This window comes from Phyllobates terribilis, unplaced genomic scaffold, assembly GCF_046119375.1.
Source record: "Phyllobates terribilis strain yellow unplaced genomic scaffold, ASM4611937v1 Scaffold_2__4_contigs__length_985480577, whole genome shotgun sequence".
Lineage (NCBI taxonomy): Eukaryota > Metazoa > Chordata > Amphibia > Anura > Dendrobatidae > Phyllobates > Phyllobates terribilis.
In genome coordinates this window covers 404,624,729-404,645,499 of record NW_027362762.1, presented here as the reverse complement: position 1 = coordinate 404,645,499, position 20,771 = coordinate 404,624,729, and the positions used below count along the sequence as shown (strand labels likewise).

At 42.8% G+C, this 20,771-nt stretch overlaps 1 protein-coding gene across 1 annotated transcript in view; it reads left to right on the top strand.

Annotated features, from left to right (window-relative positions):
• The window catches only part of TMEM132E (transmembrane protein 132E), a 727,127-nt gene that overhangs the window by 536,897 nt on the left and 169,459 nt on the right, over positions 1-20,771 (top strand). The window lies entirely within an intron of this gene.

Below are 20,771 nucleotides of genomic sequence, written 5' to 3'. Positions count from 1 at the left end.
TGGCAGCAGCCAAAAAACAATGTGATGAAGGGTTGGTGTTCTCCTCTGTACACCATTTACATTTGGCAGCCATAGGTGATGAAAGTTGATCATTGAGGTTGTAAGATATCAGACTCTCTCTGATCAGATTTTGATGATATAACTTGAGGGAAAAGATCATCAATATCAATGTGGTTTAAATGCCATGTTACTAATACAGATGGCTATAAAAGGCCTTTCACTTTTAATTCTGCTTCTCTAAAGAAAGCTGTCTGACTAGAGATTATTGCAGGAAACCTGAAAATGAGCTTTAACATAGGGGAAATACTGTACCTATCTAAATTTACTGAGCTGTAACTGGTGAAATACTGTACCTATATATAGCTACTGAGCTGTAACTGGGGGAAATGCTGTACCTGTCTATAATTACTGAGCTCTGACAGGGGGAAATGCTGTACCTGTCTATAATTACTGAGCTCTGACTATGGGAAATGCTGTACCTGTCTATAATTACTGAGCTTTGACAGGGGGAAATGCTGTACCTGTCTATAATTACTGAGCTTTGACAGGGGGAAATGCTGTACCTGTCTATATTTACTGAGCTCTGACAGGGGGAAATGCTGTAACTGTCTATAATTACTGAGCTTTGACAGGGGGAAATGCTGTACCTGTCTATAATTACTGAGCTCTGACAGGGGGAAATGCTGTACCTGTCTATAATTACTGAGCTCTGACAGGGGGAAATGCTGTACCTGTCTATAATTACTGAGCTTTGACAAGGGGAAATGCTGTAACTGTCTATAATTACTGAGCTCTGACAGGGGGAAATGCTGTACCTGTCTATAATTACTGAGCTCTGACAGGGGGAAATGCTGTACCTGTCTATAATTACTGAGCTCTGACAGGGGGAAATGCTGTACCTGTCTATAATTACTGAGCTCTGACAGGGTGAAATGCTGTACCTGTCTATAATTACTGAGCTCTGACAGGGTGAAATGCTGTACCTGTCTATAATTACTGAGCTCTGACAGGGGGAAATGCTGTACCTGTCTATAATTACTGAGCTTTGACAGGGGGAAATGCTGTACCTGTCTATAATTACTGAGCTCTGACAGGGGGAAATGCTGTAACTGTCTATAATTACTGAGCTCTGACAGGGGGAAATGCTGTACCTGTCTATAATTACTGAGCTCTGACAGGGGGAAATGCTGTACCTGTCTATAATTACTGAGCTCTGACTATGGGAAATGCTGTACCTGTCAATAATTACTGAGCTCTGACTGGGGGAAATGCTGTACCTGTCTATAATTACTGAGCTCTGACAGGGGGAAATGCTGTAACTGTCTATAATTACTGAGCTCTGACAGGGGGAAATGCTGTACCTGTCTATAATTACTGAGCTCTGACTATGAGAAATGCTGTACCTGTCTATAATTACTGAGCTTTGACAGGGGGAAATGCTGTACCTGTCTATAATTACTGAGCTCTGACAGGGGGAAATGCTGTACCTGTCTATAATTACTGAGCTTTGACAAGGGGAAATGCTGTACCTGTCTATAATTACTGAGCTCTGACTATGAGAAATGCTGTACCTGTCTATAATTACTGAGCTCTGACAGGGGGAAATGCTGTACCTGTCTATAATTACTGAGCTCTGACTATGAGAAATGCTGTACCTGTCTATAATTACTGAGCTCTGACAGGGGGAAATGCTGTACCTGTCTATAATTACTGAGCTCTGACAGGGGGAAATGCTGTACCTGTCTATAATTACTGAGCTTTGACAAGGGGAAATGCTGTACCTGTCAATAATTACTGAGCTTTGACAAGGGGAAATGCTGTACCTGTCTATAATTACTGAGCTCTGACAGGGGGAAATGCTGTACCTGTCTATAATTACTGAGCTCTGACAGGGGGAAATGCTGTAACTGTCTATAATTACTGAGCTCTGACTATGAGAAATGCTGTACCTGTCTATAATTACTGAGCTCTAACAGGGGGAAATGCTGTACCTGTCTATAATTACTGAGCTTTGACAAGGGGAAATGCTGTACCTGTCTATAATTACTGAGCTTTGACAAGGGGAAATGCTGTACCTGTCAATAATTACTGAGCTCTGACAGGGGGAAATGCTGTACCTGTCTATAATTACTGAGCTCTGACTATGAGAAATGCTGTACCTGTCTATAATTACTGAGCTTTGACAAGGGGAAATGTTGTACCTGTCTATAATTACTGAGCTCTGACTATGGGAAATGCTGTACCTGCCTATAATTACTGAGCTTTGACAGGGGGAAATGCTGTACCTGTCTATAATTACTGAGCTTTGACAAGGGGAAATGCTGTACCTGTCTATAATTACTGAGCTCTGACTATGGGAAATGCTGTACCTGTCTATAATTACTGAGCTTTGACAAGGGGAAATGCTGTACCTGCCTATAATTACTGAGCTTTGACTATGGGAAATGCTGTACCTGTCTATAATTACTGAGCTCTGACAGGGGGAAATGCTGTACCTGTCTATAATTACTGAGCTCTGACTATGGGAAATGCTGTACCTGCCTATAATTACTGAGCTCTGACAGGGGGGAATGCTGTACCTGTCTATAATTACTGAGCTCTGACTATGGGAAATGCTGTACCTGTCAATAATTACTGAGCTCTGACAGGGGGAAATGCTGTACCTGTCTATAATTACTGAGCTTTGACAAGGGGAAATGCTGTAACTGTCTATAATTACTGAGCTCTGACAGGGGGAAATGCTGTACCTGTCTATAATTACTGAGCTCTGACAGGGGGAAATGCTGTAACTGTCTATAATTACTGAGCTCTGACAATGAGAAATGCTGTACCTGTCTATAATTACTGAGCTTTGACAGGGGGAAATGCTGTACCTGTCTATAATTACTGAGCTTTGACAGGGTGAAATGCTGTACCTGTCTATAATTACTGAGCTCTGACAGGGGGAAATGCTGTACCTGTCTATAATTACTGAGCTCTGACAGGGTGAAATGCTGTACCTGTCTATAATTACTGAGCTCTGACAGGGTGAAATGCTGTACCTGTCTATAATTACTGAGCTCTGACAGGGGGAAATGCTGTACCTGTCTATAATTACTGAGCTCTGACTATGGGAAATGCTGTACCTGCCTATAATTACTGAGCTCTGACAGGGGGGAATGCTGTACCTGTCTATAATTACTGAGCTCTGACAGGGGGAAATGCTGTACCTGTCTATAATTACTGAGCTCTGACAGGGGGAAATGTTGTACCTGTCTATAATTACTGAGCTTTGACAGGGGGAAATGCTGTACCTGTCTATAATTACTGAGCTCTGACAGGGGGAAATGCTGTACCTGTCTATAATTACTGAGCTTTGACAAGGGGAAATGCTGTACCTGTCTATAATTACTGAGCTCTGACTATGAGAAATGCTGTACCTGTCTATAATTACTGAGATCTGACAGGGGGAAATGCTGTACCTGTCTATAATTACTGAGCTCTGACTATGAGAAATGCTGTACCTGTCTATAATTACTGAGCTCTGACAGGGGGAAATGCTGTACCTGTCTATAATTACTGAGCTCTGACAGGGGGAAATGCTGTACCTGTCTATAATTACTGAGCTTTGACAAGGGGAAATGCTGTACCTGTCAATAATTACTGAGCTTTGACAAGGGGAAATGCTGTACCTGTCTATAATTACTGAGCTCTGACAGGGGGAAATGCTGTACCTGTCTATAATTACTGAGCTCTGACAGGGGGAAATGCTGTAACTGTCTATAATTACTGAGCTCTGACTATGAGAAATGCTGTACCTGTCTATAATTACTGAGCTCTAACAGGGGGAAATGCTGTACCTGTCTATAATTACTGAGCTTTGACAAGGGGAAATGCTGTACCTGTCTATAATTACTGAGCTTTGACAAGGGGAAATGCTGTACCTGTCAATAATTACTGAGCTCTGACAGGGGGAAATGCTGTACCTGTCTATAATTACTGAGCTCTGACTATGAGAAATGCTGTACCTGTCTATAATTACTGAGCTTTGACAAGGGGAAATGTTGTACCTGTCTATAATTACTGAGCTCTGACTATGGGAAATGCTGTACCTGCCTATAATTACTGAGCTTTGACAGGGGGAAATGCTGTACCTGTCTATAATTACTGAGCTTTGACAAGGGGAAATGCTGTACCTGTCTATAATTACTGAGCTCTGACTATGGGAAATGCTGTACCTGTCTATAATTACTGAGCTTTGACAAGGGGAAATGCTGTACCTGCCTATAATTACTGAGCTTTGACTATGGGAAATGCTGTACCTGTCTATAATTACTGAGCTCTGACAGGGGGAAATGCTGTACCTGTCTATAATTACTGAGCTCTGACTATGGGAAATGCTGTACCTGCCTATAATTACTGAGCTCTGAAAGGGGGAATGCTGTACCTGTCTATAATTACTGAGCTCTGACAGGGGGAAATGCTGTACCTGTCTATAATTACTGAGCTCTGACTATGGGAAATGCTGTACCTGCCTATAATTACTGAGCTCTGACAGGGGGGAATGCTGTACCTGTCTATAATTACTGAGCTCTGACTATGGGAAATGCTGTACCTGTCAATAATTACTGAGCTCTGACAGGGGGAAATGCTGTACCTGTCTATAATTACTGAGCTTTGACAAGGGGAAATGCTGTAACTGTCTATAATTACTGAGCTCTGACAGGGGGAAATGCTGTACCTGTCTATAATTACTGAGCTCTGACAGGGGGAAATGCTGTAACTGTCTATAATTACTGAGCTCTGACAATGAGAAATGCTGTACCTGTCTATAATTACTGAGCTTTGACAGGGGGAAATGCTGTACCTGTCTATAATTACTGAGCTTTGACAGGGTGAAATGCTGTACCTGTCTATAATTACTGAGCTCTGACAGGGGGAAATGCTGTACCTGTCTATAATTACTGAGCTCTGACAGGGTGAAATGCTGTACCTGTCTATAATTACTGAGCTCTGACAGGGTGAAATGCTGTACCTGTCTATAATTACTGAGCTCTGACAGGGGGAAATGCTGTACCTGTCTATAATTACTGAGCTTTGACAGGGGGAAATGCTGTACCTGTCTATAATTACTGAGCTCTGACAGGGGGAAATGCTGTACCTATCTATAATTACTGAGCTCTGACTATGGGAAATGCTGTACCTGTCAATAATTACTGAGCTCTGACTGGGGGAAATGCTGTACCTGTCTATAATTACTGAGCTCTGACAGGGGGAAATGCTGTAACTGTCTATAATTACTGAGCTCTGACAGGGGGAAATGCTGTACCTGTCTATAATTACTGAGCTCTGACAGGGGGAAATGCTGTACCTGTCTATAATTACTGAGCTTTGACAGGGGGAAATGCTGTACCTGTCTATAATTACTGAGCTCTGACAGGGGGAAATGCTGTACCTATCTATAATTACTGAGCTCTGACTATGGGAAATGCTGTACCTGTCAATAATTACTGAGCTCTGACTGGGGGAAATGCTGTACCTGTCTATAATTACTGAGCTCTGACAGGGGGAAATGCTGTAACTGTCTATAATTACTGAGCTCTGACAGGGGGAAATGCTGTACCTGTCTATAATTACTGAGCTTTGACAAGGGGAAATGCTGTACCTGTCTATAATTACTGAGCTCTGACTATGAGAAATGCTGTACCTGTCTATAATTACTGAGCTCTGACAGGGGGAAATGCTGTACCTGTCTATAATTACTGAGCTCTGACTATGAGAAATGCTGTACCTGTCTATAATTACTGAGCTCTGACAGGGGGAAATGCTGTACCTGTCTATAATTACTGAGCTCTGACAGGGGGAAATGCTGTACCTGTCTATAATTACTGAGCTTTGACAAGGGGAAATGCTGTACCTGTCAATAATTACTGAGCTTTGACAAGGGGAAATGCTGTACCTGTCTATAATTACTGAGCTCTGACAGGGGGAAATGCTGTACCTGTCTATAATTACTGAGCTCTGACAGGGGGAAATGCTGTATCTGTCTATAATTACTGAGCTCTGACTATGAGAAATGCTGTACCTGTCTATAATTACTGAGCTCTAACAGGGGGAAATGCTGTACCTGTCTATAATTACTGAGCTTTGACAAGGGGAAATGCTGTACCTGTCTATAATTACTGAGCTTTGACAAGGGGAAATGCTGTACCTGTCAATAATTACTGAGCTCTGACAGGGGGAAATGCTGTACCTGTCTATAATTACTGAGCTCTGACTATGAGAAATGCTGTACCTGTCTATAATTACTGAGCTTTGACAAGGGGAAATGTTTTACCTGTCTATAATTACTGAGCTCTGACTATGGGAAATGCTGTACCTGCCTATAATTACTGAGCTTTGACAGGGGGAAATGCTGTACCTGTCTATAATGACTGAGCTTTGACAAGGGGAAATGCTGTACCTGTCTATAATTACTGAGCTCTGACTATGGGAAATGCTGTACCTGTCTATAATTACTGAGCTTTGACAAGGGGAAATGCTGTACCTGCCTATAATTACTGAGCTTTGACTATGGGAAATGCTGTACCTGTCTATAATTACTGAGCTCTGACAGGGGGAAATGCTGTACCTGTCTATAATTACTGAGCTCTGACAGGGGGAAATGCTGTACCTGTCTATAATTACTGAGCTCTGACTATGGGAAATGCTGTACCTGCCTATAATTACTGAGCTCTGACAGGGGGGAATGCTGTACCTGTCTATAATTACTGAGCTCTGACAGGGGGAAATGCTGTACCTGTCTATAATTACTGAGCTCTGACTATGGGAAATGCTGTACCTGCCTATAATTACTGAGCTCTGACAGGGGGGAATGCTGTACCTGTCTATAATTACTGAGCTCTGACTATGGGAAATGCTGTACCTGTCAATAATTACTGAGCTCTGACAGGGGGAAATGCTGTACCTGTCTATAATTACTGAGCTTTGACAAGGGGAAATGCTGTAACTGTCTATAATTACTGAGCTCTGACAGGGGGAAATGCTGTACCTGTCTATAATTACTGAGCTCTGACAGGGGGAAATGCTGTACCTGTCTATAATTACTGAGCTCTGACTATGAGAAATGCTGTACCTGTCTATAATTACTGAGCTTTGACAGGGGGAAATGCTGTACCTGTCTATAATTACTGAGCTCTGACAGGGGGAAATGCTGTACCTGTCTATAATTACTGAGCTTTGACAAGGGGAAATGCTGTACCTGTCTATAATTACTGAGCTCTGACTATGAGAAATGCTGTACCTGTCTATAATTACTGAGCTCTGACAGGGGGAAATGCTGTACCTGTCTATAATTACTGAGCTCTGACAGGGGGAAATGCTGTAACTGTCTATAATTACTGAGCTCTGACTATGAGAAATGCTGTACCTGTCTATAATTACTGAGCTCTAACAGGGGGAAATGCTGTACCTGTCTATAATTACTGAGCTTTGACAAGGGGAAATGCTGTACCTATCAATAATTGCTGAGCTTTGACAAGGGGAAAAGCTGTACCTGTCTATAATTACTGAGCTCTGACAGGGGGAAATGCTGTACCTGTCTATAATTACTGAGCTCTGACAGGGGGAAATGCTGTAACTGTCTATAATTACTGAGCTCTGACTATGAGAAATGCTGTACCTGTCTATAATTACTGAGCTCTAACAGGGGGAAATGCTGTACCTGTCTATAATTACTGAGCTCTGACAGGGGGAAATGCTGTACCTGTCTATAGTTACTGAGCTCTGACTATGAGAAATGCTGTACCTGTCTATAATTACTGAGCTTTGACAAGGGGAAATGTTGTACCTGTCTATAATTACTGAGCTTTGACAAGGGGAAAAGCTGTACCTGTCTATAATTACTGAGCTCTGACAGGGGGAAATGCTGTACCTGTCTATAATTACTGAGCTCTGACAGGGGGAAATGCTGTACCTGTCTATAATTACTGAGCTCTGACTATGGGAAATGCTGTACCTGCCTATAATTACTGAGCTTTGACAGGGGGAAATGCTGTACCTGTCTATAATTACTGAGCTTTGACAAGGGGAAATGCTGTACCTGTCTATAATTACTGAGCTCTGACAGGGGGAAATGCTGTACCTGTCTATAATTACTGAGCTCTGACTATGGGAAATGCTGTACCTGTCTATAATTACTGAGCTCTGACAGGGGGAAATGCTGTACCTGTCTATAATTACTGAGCTCTGACTATGGGAAATGCTGTACCTGCCTATAATTACTGAGCTTTGACAGGGGGAAATGCTGTACCTGTCTATAATTACTGAGCTTTGACAAGGGGAAATGCTATACCTGTCTATAATTACTGAGCTCTGACAGGGGGAAATGCTGTACCTGTCTATAATTACTGAGCTCTGACTATGGGAAATGCTGTACCTGCCTATAATTACTGAGCTCTGACAGGGGGGAATGCTGTACCTGTCTATAATTACTGAGCTCTGACTATGGGAAATGCTGTACCTGTCAATAATTACTGAGCTCTGACAGGGGGAAATGCTGTACCTATCTATAATTACTGAGCTCTGACTGGGGGAAATTCAGTACCTGTCTATAATTACTGAGCTCTGACAGGGGGAAATGCTGTACCTGTCTATAATTACTGAGCTCTGACTATGGGAAATGCTGTACCTGCCTATAATTACTGAGCTTTGACTAGGGGAAATGTTGTACCTGTCTATAATTACTGAGCTCTGACTATGGGAAATGCTGTACCTGTCTATAATTACTGAGCTTTGACAAGGGGAAATGCTGTACGTGTCTATAATTACTGAGCTCTGACAGGGGGAAATGCTGTACCTGTCTATAATTACTGAGCTCTGACTATGGGAAATGCTGTACCTGTCTATAATTACTGAGCTATGACAGGGGGAAATGCTGTACCTGTCTATAATTACTAAGCTCTGACAGGGGGAAATGCTGTACCTGTCTATAATTACTGAGCTCTGACTGGGGGAAATGCTGTACCTGTCTATAATTACTAAGCTCTGACAGGGGGAAATGCTGTACCTGTCCATAATTACTGAGCTCTGACAGGGAGAAATGCTGTACCTGTCTATAATTACTGAGCTCTGACAGGGGGAAATGCTGTACCTGTCTATAATTACTAAGCTCTGACAGGGGGAAATGCTGTACCTGTCTATAATTACTAAGCTCTGACAGGGGGAAATGCTGTACCTGTCTATAATTACTGAGCTCTGACTGGGGGAAATGCTGTACCTGTCTATAATTACTAAGCTCTGACAGGGGGAAATGCTGTACCTGTCCATAATTACTGAGCTCTGACAGGGAGAAATGCTGTACCTGTCTATAATTACTGAGCTCTGACAGGGGGAAATGCTGTACCTGTCTATAATTACTAAGCTCTGACAGGGGGAAATGCTGTACCTGTCTATAATTACTAAGCTCTGACATGGGGAATTGCTGTACCTGTCTATAATTACTGAGCTCTGACTGGCGGAAATGCTGTACCTGCCTATAATTACTGAGCTCTGACTATGGGAAATGCTGTACCTGTCTATAATTACTGAGCTCTGACAGGGGGAAATGCTGTACCTGTCTATAATTACTGAGCTCTGACTGGGGGAAATGCTGTACCTGTCTATAATTACTAAGCTCTGACAGGGGGAAATGCTGTACCTGTCTATAATTACTGAGCTCTGAATGGGGGAAATGCTGTACCTGTCTATAATTACTGAGCTCTGACCGGGGGAAATGCTGTACCTGTCTATAATTACTGAGATCTGACAGGGGGAAATGCTGTACCTGTCTATAATTACTGAGCTCTGACTGGGGGAAATGCTGTACCTGTCTATAATTACTAAGCTCTGACAGGGGGAAATGCTGTACCTGTCTATAATTACTGAGCTCTGACAGGGGGAAATGCTGTACCTGTCTATAATTACTGAGCTCTGACAGGGGGAAATGCTGTACCTGTCTATAATTACTGAGCTCTGACAGGGGGAAATGCTGTACCTGTCTATAATTACTGAGCTCTGACAGGGGGAAATGCTGTACCTGTCTATAATTACTGAGCTCTGACAGGGGGAAATGCTGTACCTGTCTATAATTACTGAGCTCTGACAGGGGGAAATGCTGTACCTGTCTATAATTACTGAGCTCTGACAGGGGGAAATGCTGTACCTGTCTATAATTACTAAGCTCTGACAGGGGGAAATGCTGTACCTGTCTATATTTACTAAGCTCTGACAGGGGGAAATGCTGTACCTGTCTATAATTACTGAGCTTTGACAAGGGGAAATGCTGTACCTGTCTATAATTACTGAGCTTTGACAAGGGGAAATGCTGTACCTGTCTATAATTACTGAGCTTTGACAAGGGGAAATGCTGTACCTGTCTATAATTACTGAGCTCTGACTATGAGAAATGCTGTACCTGTCTATAATTACTGAGCTCTGACAGGGGGAAATGCTGTACCTGTCTATAATTACTCAGCTCTGACAGGGGGAAATGCTGTACCTGTCTATAATTACTGAGCTCTTACTATGGGAAATGCTGTACCTGTCTATAATTACTGAGCTTTGACAGGGGGAAATGCTGTACCTGTCTATAATTACTGAGCTCTGACAGGGGGAAATGCTGTACCTGTCTATAATTACTAAGCTCTGACAGGGGGAAATGCTGTACCTGTCTATAATTACTGAGCTTTGACAGGGGGAAATGCTGTACCTGTCTATAATTACTGAGCTCTGACAGGGGGAAATGCTGTACCTGTCTATAATTACTGAGCTCTGACAGGGGGAAATGCTGTACCTGTCTATAATTACTGAGCTCTGACTATGAGAAATGCTGTACCTGTCTATAATTACTGAGCTCTGACAGGGGGAAATGCTGTACCTGTCTATAATTACTGAGCTCTGACAGGGGGAAATGCTGTACCTGTCTATAATTACTGAGCTCTTACTATGGGAAATGCTGTACCTGTCTATAATTACTGAGCTTTGACAGGGGGAAATGCTGTACCTGTCTATAATTACTGAGCTCTGACAGGGGGAAATGCTGTACCTGTCTATAATTACTAAGCTCTGACAGGGGGAAATGCTGTACCTGTCTATAATTACTGAGCTTTGACAGGGGGAAATGCTGTACCTGTCTATAATTACTGAGCTCTGACAGGGGGAAATGCTGTACCTGTCTATAATTACTGAGCTCTGACAGGGGGAAATGCTGTACCTGTCTATAATTACTGAGCTCTGACTATGGGAAATGTTGTACCTGTCTATAATTACTGAGCTCTGACAGGGGGAAATGCTGTACCTGTCTATAATTACTGAGCTCTGACTGGGGGAAATGCTGTACCTGTCTATAATTACTGAGCTCTAACAGGGGGAAATGCTGTACCTGTCTATAATTACTGAGCTTTGACAAGGGGAAATGCTGTACCTGCCTATAATTACTGAGCTCTGACAGGGGGAAATGCTGTACCTGTCTATAATTACTGAGCTCTAACAGGGGGAAATGCTGTACCTGTCTATAATTACTGAGCTCTGACAGGGGGAAATGCTGTACCTGTCTATAATTACTGAGCTTTGACAAGGGGAAATGCTGTACCTGTCTATAATTACTGAGCTCTGACTGGGGGAAATGCTGTACCTGTCTATAATTACTGAGCTCTGACAGGGGGAAATGCTGTACCTGTCTATAATTACTGAGCTCTGACAGGGGGAAATGCTGTACCTGTCTATAATTACTGAGCTCTGACAGGGGGAAATGCTGTACCTGTCTATAATTACTGAGCTCTGACTATGGGAAATGCTGTACCTGTTTATAATTACTGAGCTCTGACAAGGGGAAATGCTGTACCTGTCTATAATTACTGAGCTCTGACAAGGGGAAATGTTGTACCTGTCTATAATTACTGAGCTCTGACTATGGGAAATGCTGTACCTGTCTATAATTACTGAGCTCTGACAGGGGGAAATGCTGTACCTGTCTATAATTACTGAGCTCTGACAGGGGGAAATGCTGTACCTGTCTATAATTACTGAGCTCTGACTGGGGGAAATGCTGTACCTGTCTATAATTACTGAGCTCTGAATGGGGGAAATGCTGTACCTGTCTATAATTACTGAGCTCTGACAGGGGGAAATGCTGAACCTGTCTATCATTACTAAGCTCTGACAGGGGGAAATGCTGTACCTGTCTATAATTACTGAGCTCTGACAGGGGGAAATGCTGTACCTGTCTATAATTACTAAGCTTTGACAGGGGGAAATGCTGTACCTGTCTATAATTACTGAGCTTTGACAGGGGGAAATGCTGTACCTGTCTATAATTACTGAGCTCTGACAGGGGGGAAATGCTGTACCTGTCTATAATTACTGAGCTCTGACAGGGGGAAATGCTGTACCTGTCTATAATTACTGAGCTCTTACTATGGGAAATGCTGTACCTGTCTATAATTACTGAGCTTTGACAGGGGGAAATGCTGTACCTGTCTATAGTTACTGAGCTCTGACAGGGGGAAATGCTGTACCTGTCTATAATTACTAAGCTCTGACAGGGGGAAATGCTGTACCTGTCTATAATTACTAAGCTCTGACAGGGGGAAATGCTGTACCTGTCTATAATTACTGAGCTCTGACAGGGGGAAATGCTGTACCTGTCTATAATTACTAAGCTCTGACAGGGGGAAATGCTGTACCTGTCTATAATTACTGAGCTTTGACAGGGGGAAATGCTGTACCTGTCTATAATTACTGAGCTCTGACAGGGGGAAATGCTGTACCTGTCTATAGTTTCTGAGCTCTGATGATGGGGAGATGATGTAACAGTCTAAGATTACTGAGCTCTGACTGTGGAAATGCTGTACCTGTCTATAGTTACTGAATTCTGACTTGGTGGGAAATGTTGTACCTCTCTATAGATTTTGAGATCTGATGAAGGAAAAAAGATGCACCTGTCTGTAGTTATAAAACTATTTCTGAAGGAATTCTTGTTACTGTCCAGAGTTATTGAGCTGTAAACCAGGAAAATGCTGGACCTGTGTATTTACTTTCACCATTGATTGAGAGGAAATACTGTACCTGTCTGTAGTTATTGAGTTGTTACTGGGGGAAATGTTGTACCTGTCTGTAGTTACTGAGCTCTGACTGGGGGAAGTCTGTACCTGTCTATAATTACTGAGCTCTGGCTAGGGGAAATCTGTACCTGTCTTTTTTTACTGAGATCTGACTAAAGGGAGATGCTGTACACATCTATAGTTACTGAGCTCTGATGAAGGTGAGATTATGTACCTGTATACAGTTACTGAGCTGCAGGGGCATACATAGAAATCATGGGGCCCCATAGCATAAATTCTGTTTGCCACCCTCCCAAAAAAGCCCTTAATATTCGGTGGAGTCACAGAAGAGCACATCTCACAACTTTTCAGCCCTTACAAAGTAATTTTCCTCCTATATAGTCCTCCATACAGTATTATAGACAGCACGCAGTCCTCCATACCATATTATAGGTACTACATAGTCCTGCATATAGTATTATGGTCACCAGTCCTCCATACAGTATTATGGGCATCAGTCCTCCATACAGTATTATGGGCACCAAATAGTTTTCCGTACAGTATTATGGGCACCACATAGTCCTCCATACAGTATTATAGGCACCACTTAGTCCTCCATACAGTATTATGGGCACCACATAGTTCTCCATATAGTATTGTAAAGTGCTGCGGAATATGTTAGAGCTAATAAATAAAATTATTAGTATTTATTATGATGGGTGCCATATATTGCTCCATACAGTATGATGGGCCCCCTATACTGCCCCATTCAGTATGATGGTCCCCCTATAGTGCCCTATACAGTATGATGGGCGCCCTATATTGCCCCATACAGTATGATGAGCCCCCTATATTGCCACACAACAGTATGATGGGCCCCCTATATTGCCCTGTACAGTATGATGGACCCCTATAATGCCCCATACAGTATAATGGGTCCCTTATATTGCTCCATACAGTATGATGGGCTTCTATATCAATCCACACAGTATGATGGGCCCCTTATATTGTCCCATACAGTATGATGGGCCCCCTAAATTGCCCCATACAGTATGATGAGCCCCCTATATTGCTCCATACAGAAAAAAATAATCAAATACTCACCTCTCCCCATTCCCCTGCTGCTTTGGTCCGCTCAGCATCTTCTGGCCCTCTCCACTGCTCAGCACAAAGGTCTCAATGTAGTGACATCATCATACCTTCTGCATTGAGATGTCACAGAGCTCAAATGCAGAGGGGGGGAATGATAGGAGAGTGTCAGGGGATGCTTCCTCTCCCATCATCGTTTTGAACTGTATCAGCATCCAGGATGCCAAGACAGTTGAAAGTGCTATGCAAGGAGGGGGCTCGGTGCTGGGGCTGGCACTGGGCCACCCAGTGGCCACATCGTCTGCCGCCATTGGCAGTATGCCACTTCTGAGCTGTGACTTAAAGAAATGTACTGATATGTGACGGGGGGAAAGGCTGTACTTAATTACTGAGCTGTGACAATTGAAAATGCTGTACTGGTCTATGCTTATTGAGCTGTAATAGAGGGAAATGTTGTACTTGTCTATGGATATTGAGTTCTGATCAAGGGGAAATGCTGTACCTGCCATAATTATTGTTTTTTTATGGGGTGGGATGCTGTACCTGTCTATAGTTAGTGAGCTGTCACTGAACGAAATGTTAAATCAGTCTATGTTAACTTAGTTGTGACTGGGGGAAATGCTGTATATATCTATAGTTATTGAGCTGTGAGTGGGGAAAACGTAATACCTGTCTATAGATACTGAGCTTTAACTGGGTAAATTTCTGTAACTGTCTATAGTTATTGAGCTCTAATGGAAGGAAATGCTATACTTGTCTATGGTTTTTGAGCTCTGATGAAGGGGAAATGATGTACCTGTCTATAGTTATGGAGCTTTGATGGAGGGGAAATGCTGAACTTGTCTATGGTTATTGAGCTCTGATGAAAGGAAAATTATGTACCTGGCTATACAGTAGTTATTGTTTTGATAGAGGCAAAATGCTGTACCTGTCTGTAGTTACTGAGCTGTGATTGAAATAAATGTTTTACTTCTCTATAGTTATTGAGCTGTGATTTGGGAAAATGCTGTACCTGTCTATATATACTGAGCCTTGATGGGGGTGGGGGGATTATGTACATATGTATAGTTACTGAATGCTCAACCTGTTGTCAAACAGTGTAAGATTTATTATATTTCATAAACTTCCACCATGCTCAAATGATTAGAAACAACAACCTTTTTCCAGCATAAACGAATAACAAAACAGTCTTTTCACTGGGTAGTCAAAATAATTTAAAACAATCTCACCCATTTACTTTTAAATCTGACTCTTAGACTTTGGCAGAGACTGTCCACCATTCACGGTCTTTTCCCTCTCCAAATAACATAGACACTGCTGAGCTTGCTCAGCTGCCTGTTTTAGATGGTCAAACCCCAGGCTGAAGTGTATGGGAGCGACCTTTCCCACCCAGGCTCTTTTAGTCGCTCCTAAAGACCCAAAATCCACTCCACTAAAAACTCTTGTCAGTAACCAGTTGTTACTGGTGTACTTAGATCACCGAAGCCAGCTACCTCGGTGACACATATCTGCCACAAGGACTTTACCTCCTCCTTCCCTACAATGTCTATAGTTGTTGAGCTCCGCTGTTCCTGTCTATATTCACTGAGCTGTGATGGAGGAAATACCATACTTGTCAACTGTTACTGAGCCTTGGGGGGGAAATACTGTAGCTGTCTATAGATACTGAACTCCAAAAAAGGGGAGATGCTGTACCTGTGTATAAATACTGAGCTCCTGTACATCCTGTACCCATCTATAGTTACTGAGATGTGTTTCAAAGGAAGTTTTGTACCTGTTTGTCGTTACTTAGCTCTTACATAGGAGAAATGCTGTACCTTTAACCTGTTTATAACTATAGAACAGATATGTATGTAGGAAAAATCAAACAGTTGTATGAAACTCACTGTCAGATGAGAGATGAAGAATATACCTTGCAGGTTAAATTATGGCATTTTGACTGCCGTTGCAATAGTAACACTTTGGCTGTCATGAGTGAAGGACATTGCCACTGTTATGTCTATTACACAATGCTGTTTCTCCAGCCAGGGAATGGCATTCATTTCTGGTGCAATTTACACCACTTTTGTGGTGAAAATTATGAAGAATTTGATAGGCGGACTTTGCCATGTGCCCCCTCAAGCTTTGCCCACTATTGCAGACCTAATTGAAATTGGCATAAAAATATCAAAAGTTGCAAAATTCTTGCATAACTTCATGTTGCACAAAAAAATGTGACATTTCAAGAGGTTTAATGCCAAAAAACTGGCAAACTCCTTGTTCAATCAGGGCCTTCAACTTTTAACATTGAATCATTTACCAAGAATTATGATGGTTCTGGTAGTCATAGTATTTGAGAGTGATGTTTATGTATGAAAATGTATGAAAGATGTGCTGTATTATGTATAGCCCAACCATTTCTATTTCCTCTTTGATTCCTAAAAGTAGTAAATGTGGTCATATAAAGCAACTGGATACAATAAGTAATATTGACACATAAAATAAACAGCTTAGACTCTGTTCACATTACATTTTTTCCTAGAATAGATTGAGCTATTCTATGCAAAGACATCCACTTTTTATTTGCTACATTGATACTGTGTGCCACACCAATGAAAGAGTTAAAACTACGGTTTATATTGTGGTTGCAAAAGGTTTAATATTTGGTTTAGTGTTAGTTTTGAGGGGTTTTTTTTATATAGAAATGATCATTGAAAATTACAGAATGTGATGGAATAATCAATCTACATTAATACCCCACGTCGTGTTCCTACTGAGCCCACATCTTTGCCCATGCATAATAGCTGATTTAATCAGCCACCATGTGCCTTTAATAGCCGCGGGTGGAGCGGAGCTCTGCCCACAGCGGTTAATCAGTTAAATTCAGCTGTCAATTACTGAAAGCGGGATTTAACACACGCCGGCCAGAAGCATGTCATTCATCCCGCCCATCGGCGTGCCCATCGCATGATCGCGGGGAGCTGATGGGTTGTCATGACAGCTGGGGGTCTGCTGATGACTTATGCGCCTGTCATTACAATCGTTCTGTGAATGCAAGAGGATGTTCGTATAGCACAAGTGATCAGATTATCACAGCTTGAAGTCCACTAAGAGGACTATTCAATACAGTAAAAAGTGAGAAAAAAGCTTTTAAAAATATGAAAAAATAAAAGAGCACAAAACTTCAAATCACCCCCCTTTTTCCCCATTACAAATAAAACAATGAAAAATACACATATTTGGTCATGCTGCATTCATAAAAGTTCAATGTATCAAAGTATAAAATAAATTAATCCGATCGGTAAACAATGTAACGAGAAAAAAATCAGAATGCCAGAATTGCAGAATTGCGCTTTCACCCAAATCCCACTGCCACCCTCCGTTACACTCCCCTCTTTTGAAGTGCACTGTGTGCGCATCTATTCCCCCTCCAACCTCCAACTGGCCATCGTTTACCGACCCCCAGAGCAAGCCACCACCTTCTTAGAACACTTCACCACCTGGCTGCTTCACTTCCTCTCCACTGACATCCCCACTATCATAATGGGTGACTTCAATATCCCCATTAACACTTCCCACTCGTCTGTCTCTTAGTTCCTATCTCTCACTTCCTCCTTCGGACTCACTCAATGGTCTTCCACACCCACCCACAAAGATGGTCACACACTGGACCTCATTTTCACCCGTCTCTGTTCCCTATCTAACCTCTCTAACTCACCACTCCCTCTCTCTGACCATAACCTCTTCATATTCTCTACCCTCTCCTCTCCAGGTGCACAATCCTCACTCCACAAACTTACACACCCTCGCAGAAATCTCAAACACCTTGACCTACACTCACTCTCTGAATCCCTCCTCCCTCTTACAGACATAAATTCCTTACATGATGCAGACGTTGCTGCTGCTTCATATAACACCTCAATAGCTGCAGCTCTAGACTTGATCACCCCTCTCACACACACCACATCTCGACACATTCAACAGGCAACCCAGGCACACTAAACTTACTAAAGAACTGCGCCGGGCCTCCAGGGTTGCGGAGCGGAGATGGAAAAGGTCTCACTCCATCGAGCACTTCATCGCATTCAAGCAATCCTTCACTAATTTCAAGTCCGCACTCACTTCAGCAAAACAAACCTATTTCTCATCTCTCATATCCTCCCTATCTCACAACCCTAAACAGCTGTTTAACACTTTCAACTCTCTCCTTCATCCCCCAGCACCTCCTCCCTCTTCTCTCATCTCAGCCGACGACTTTGCCTCATTCTTCAAACAGAAGATTGACACCATCAGACAAAACTTTTGCCTAAAGTCCACACAACCCCTCCTCATATCTACTCAACCCTCCTCCTCCAAACCCCACTTCTCCACCATTACAGAAGGTCAAGTCTCCTCTTTACTCTCCAAATCACACCTCACCACCTGCGAACTTGACCCAATCCCATCCCACCTCATCACTAACCTTACCACAGTCTTCATCCCAACCCTAACTCACCTCTTCAATCTGTCACTAACAACCGGTGTCTTCCCCTCATGTTTCAAACATGCGCAATCACACCCATCCTCAAAAAGCCCTCCCTTGACCCTTCCTCTCTGACTAGCTACCGCCCCATATCACTCCTCCCCTTTGCCTCAAAACTACTAGAACAACATGTCCACCTTGAACAGTCCTCCCACCTCTCCTCCTGCTCCCTCTTCGACCGCCTGCAATCTGGCTTCTGACCGCATCACTCGACTGAAACTGCCCTGACCAAAGTCACCAACGACCTACTAAATGCCAAATCCAAGCGACACTACTCCATCCTCCTCCTTCTGGACCTGTCATCTGCCTTTGACACAGTGGACCATTCCCTCTTACTCCAGATTCTCTCATCTCTTGGCATCACGGACTTGGCTCTATCTTGGATCTCCTCATACTTAACAGACAGGACATTCAGCGTCTCCCACTCACGCACCACCTCCTCATCTCGCCCCCTATCTGTCGGTGTCCCCCAAGGCTCAGTTCTAGGACCTCTGCTTTTCTCCATCTACACCTTTGGCCTGGGACAGCTCATAGAGTCTCACGGTTTTCAGTATCACCTCTATGCTGACGACACACAGATTTACCTCTCTGGACCCGATATCTCCTCCCTACTAACCAAAATCCCACAATGTCTGACCGCCATCTCATCCTTCTTCTCTGACAGATTCCTAAAACTTAACATGGATAAAACAGAGTTCATCATCTTTCCACCCTCTCATTCACATCCCCCATCTGACCTAGCCATCAACATCAATGGCTGTTCACTCTCCCCAGTCCCACAAGCTCGCTGCCTTGGAGTAACCCTGGACTCTGATCTCTCCTTCAAGCCACATATCCAAGCCCTTTCCACTTCCTGCCGACTCCAACTCAAAAACATCTCCCGGATCCGTGCATTCCTCAGCAAAGACTCTGCAAAAACACTACTGCATGCCGTCATCATATCCCGCCTCGACTACTGCAACCTCCTGCTCCGTGGCCTCCCTTCCAACACTCTTGCGCCTCTCCAATCTATCCTAAACTCTGCTGCTCGACTAATCCACCTGTCCCCCTGCTATTCCCCGGCCTCTCCTCTCTGTCAATCTCTTCACTGGCTCCCAATTGCCCAGAGAATTCAGTTCAAAACTCTAACCATGGCATACAAAGCCATCCACAACCTGTCTCCCCCATACATCTGTGACCTAGTCTCCAGGTACTTACCTGCACGCAACCTCCGATCCTCACAAGATCTCCTTCTCTACTCCCCTCTTTTCTCCTCCTCACACGTATACAAGATTTCTCCCGTGCATCCCCCCTACTCTGGAACTCTCTACCCCAACACATCAGACTCTCGCCGACCGTGGAAACCTTCAAAAGAAACCTGAAGACCTACCTCTTCCGACAAGCCTACAACCTGCAGTAACCACCGCTACACGACCAGCTCTACCCTCACCTAATGTATTCTCACCCATCCCTTCTAGAATGTGAGCCCTCGCGGGCAGGGTCCTCGCTCCTCCTGTACCAGCCGCTGACTCGTTTTGTTAAGATTATGTAAATGCTTTTGTTATGTATATCCCTATCACATGTAAAGCGCCATGGAATAAATGGCGCCATAATAATAAATAATAATAATAATAATAATAATTGCGTTTTTTTGGTCGCTGCAATATTGCAAAAAAATGCAATAAGAGGCAATCAAAACATCGTATCTACCCCAAAATGATATCAATGAAAATGTCAGCTCAGGGTGCAAAAAGTAAGTCCACATACAGCCTCATATCCAGAAAAATGAAAACGTTACCCATCTCGAAAAATGGCGACATAAACAAAATATATTTTTCTTGCAAATATCCACATTTTTTTTCACCGTTTAAATAAAAAAAACTATACATGTTTGGTTTCTGCGTACTCGTACTGACCTGGAGTATCATATTGCCAGTTCAATTTTAATATAATGAACAAAGTAAATAAAAAATCCAAAAAACAATTGTGGCATTGCACTTTTTCTGCAATTTCACTGCACTTGAAATTTTTTTCCCGTTTTCCAGTTCATTATATGGTAAAATCAATGGTGTCATTCAAAAATACAACTCGTCCTACAAAACACAAGCCCTCCTACTGCTATAGGGACAGAAATATAAAAATGT